The sequence below is a fragment of the Corylus avellana genome, chromosome 3 (genome assembly GCF_965113065.1).
Source record: "Corylus avellana chromosome 3, dhCorAvel1.hap1.2, whole genome shotgun sequence".
Lineage (NCBI taxonomy): Eukaryota > Viridiplantae > Streptophyta > Magnoliopsida > Fagales > Betulaceae > Corylus > Corylus avellana.
Window position 1 is genome coordinate 33,375,914 of NC_142492.1, and position 3,128 is coordinate 33,379,041.

Consider the following 3,128-nt stretch of genomic DNA (forward strand, 5'->3'; position numbering starts at 1 on the left):
AATAGCCATTAGTGTTAACCAATCAAATGTTTAGAGTCAATCTTCATAATTAAAAGCGGAGGATGGTTGTCTTTCCATTCATAGCTGAACAACATATCGTACGGCTCTAAGTTGGAATAATAAAGATTAACAATCATATAAGAATAATGTTAATGACCATCTTTTTATCCTCATAAAGTTAATGTGGTTTTCAAAATCATCATTGGATCAAAATTCAAGTGCCCACACATCAGTGACCTGTGTCTGTCGAGTCCTAAAGCCCACGCGGTGAATAAGAGATCTTTTAATCCCATAAGCAAGAAGAATAAGGTGCTGTCTTCTATGACCCAAAGGTGCAAAAGAAGGAGAAGCTTTTGGGGATGCAACATGTTTTGCTTGCCTTATTATTAGAGAAAGGGGCACGGCGTTCAAGCTAGGGACAAGGATCCTCTCCAGTCCAAAATGAACTGAAGAGGATCCAGTTCATGGCTAGGATCTCTCTTTAGAGATTCTAAGGCCATCGACCTGCCACATGGCACATTAAAAAAATATTATTATTTTATTATTTTACTTTTAAAAGTAAATAAAAAACAAAATAATAAAAAATTAAAAACAAATATTAAAAAAAAAGAAGGGTGGCCGGCCACCCCATGTTGGCCACAGGGGGTGGCCGGCCACCACATTTTGGTGAATGGGGGTGGCGTCGCCACCCCCATGGGCCGGTTGGGGGTGGCCGAAGCCACCCCCATGGTCCTTGGGGGTGGTTCGGCCACCCCCAAGGGCCAAATAAAAAAAAAAAAATTTTGCTTTGGCCCTTGGGGGTGGCCGAACCACCCCCAAGGGCCATGGGGGTGGCGACGCCACCCCCATTCACCAAAATGTGGTGGCCGGCCACCCCCTGTGGCCAACATGGGGTGGCCAGCCACCCTTCTTTTTTTTAATATTTGTTTTTTATTTATTTTTAAAAGTAAAATAATAAAATAATAATATTTTTTAAATGTGCCACGTGGCAGGTCGATGGCCTTAGGATCTCTAAAGAGAGATCCTAACCATGAACTAGATCCTCTCCAGTTCACTTTGGACTGGAGAGGATCCTTGTCCTCAAGTTAGTACGTACGTTGGTTTAACAAATAGAAGAATAACTAAACAACTATAAGCCAATAGCGAATATGGCACGACACACGAGGGTAAGCCAATTAATCAAGCAAGACTTCATCTAAAATAAAATTATGATTTTAAAAGACACATTAATTTTAAGAGGATAAAAAGATGGTCCATAACATTATTCTTATAATCATATAACGTCACACCATTAATTGTATTTGATACACTAACCATGAATCTAAATTCAACATCAATTCAGAAAAATACACTCTTTTTTTTTTAGTAAATGGTAGTTAACTGATAACAGGTATTAAAGCATATATTATTTTCTTAAAAAAGGGTGAGAGAAACAATGGTCACTTTCATGTTTGTTTTTTGTTTTTGAAAATAATATTCACCTAGGACTAGGAGAATACCATAAAAGCGCCTAACATTTCCCAATTAATAAACAAAGTTGCTGGAGTTTTTTTATTTTTTATTTTTATTTTTTTTATCTAAACATGTGTGAATTACTTGAGGCCACTGAAATGGTGGTTTATCATGATATGCATATATGGCCAAAAAGATATTTCAATATATTTTGAAAATTATAACCTAATATCTTCATATTTGGAAATAATTTACAATTTATTTTGAAGGAGTTAAAGTCTAATTACAACTGAGTTATAAAATTAAAAGCATAACCTTTCGTGTCTGTTGTAAATTTGATCATGATTTCATTGAAAATTACCTAAATCTTTTATATTTTTCACAATAATTCCAAAATTAGAAGCCAAAGGAATTTACTAATTTAGAATATTGAATTTCAATAAGGCTACACAAGTTGGTGAAGCTGAAAGATCAATTAGAAAGATTTTATTGATTAGTGAGTTGAATTCATCACCAATTAGTCTTTGAGTAAATTTTGTAACTAAAAAAATCAATTAAAGGAACAAGTTAACTACACGTGTACGTCAACGAGGAGAATATATGCTTTCATAATGTAAAGAAGAATCATGAGTCTTCTACGAACACATTTATTGATCAATGCATGGTCGATGCTCATGAACTGACATTTAGAGTAGATCGTACATACTATTTTGCATGATTTGTTATTTATGACATTTTCCCCACATCAAAAGATGTCTAATACATGAAATACAATAAATGCCTATTAATCGGCCCATTGGGCGCACTAGGAGGCAGCGGTGGCGGTTCAGGTTCTTTGCGTTTTTGCAACCCCGGAGGTGGTAAAAGTGGTTGATCTCCAGGCAATTCTTCTGCATCTCTTGCATGAATTAACTTCTCCATTTTCTGATCACCTGATCAGAACGTAATTATCACCGACAGATTAAGACAAGGTAAAAAATCAAAGAAACGATATATACATATATGCATTAATCATTCAATAATCAGATTTTCTGGACAAAATCTGACTGGGACTTGAATATATAGCCTATATATACATATGATATATATACATGTCAAGCAATATATATATACAGAAGTTGGAGAGAAACATATATATACAAAATCTTACCTGTGACGAACAAGGTGCATGCAAGGAACATAACAAGAAAACCAAGGAGGAAGCGTCTCTTGACCACAAACCCCATCTTAATTGGCTTGTGGTTTGTGGAAGAGACTTGCCAATATCATAATAAATATATAGCCATTACTGCTGTTTGATTGTTCCATGCATGCAGTTTGAAACCTAACCCACTTTAGTCCTTTTCGTTTACTGGCCGGGTCAAAGATGGAGAATTTTCCTTTCTTTTTTCCCCTAAGCAAATAGGCTACTCGACAACAAATCCAAACAAAAGTAATAGTACTAAAATACAAAACAAAAAATAAAAAATGGGTCAATATATAATCCATTTACAATTGAAATTAATAATATCCTAATGAAACAACGAGTTATCAATGCAATTTGATTATTTGGGAGTGTACCTTTCGTCTTGAAAGGGAAAGGGGATAGTCGTGAGTTATAGTACCCAGATATTTTTTTATGGACACAAATTTCCTTCAATCTACTTTAATAGGGTGACAAGTGTCATTCAATATTT

The 3,128-nt window shown here is 35.1% G+C and overlaps 1 long non-coding RNA gene across 1 annotated transcript; it reads right to left on the reverse strand.

Annotated features, from left to right (window-relative positions):
• Positions 1-2,038: 2,038 nt before the first annotated feature.
• Positions 2,039-2,689, reverse strand: LOC148587105 (uncharacterized). Its single transcript, XR_015911749.1, has 2 exons — positions 2,603-2,689; positions 2,039-2,384 (listed from the first exon to the last, which is right to left on the reverse strand). It is a non-coding gene; the product is annotated as an uncharacterized LOC148587105 (long non-coding RNA).
• Between the last annotated feature and the right edge of the window lie 439 nt (positions 2,690-3,128).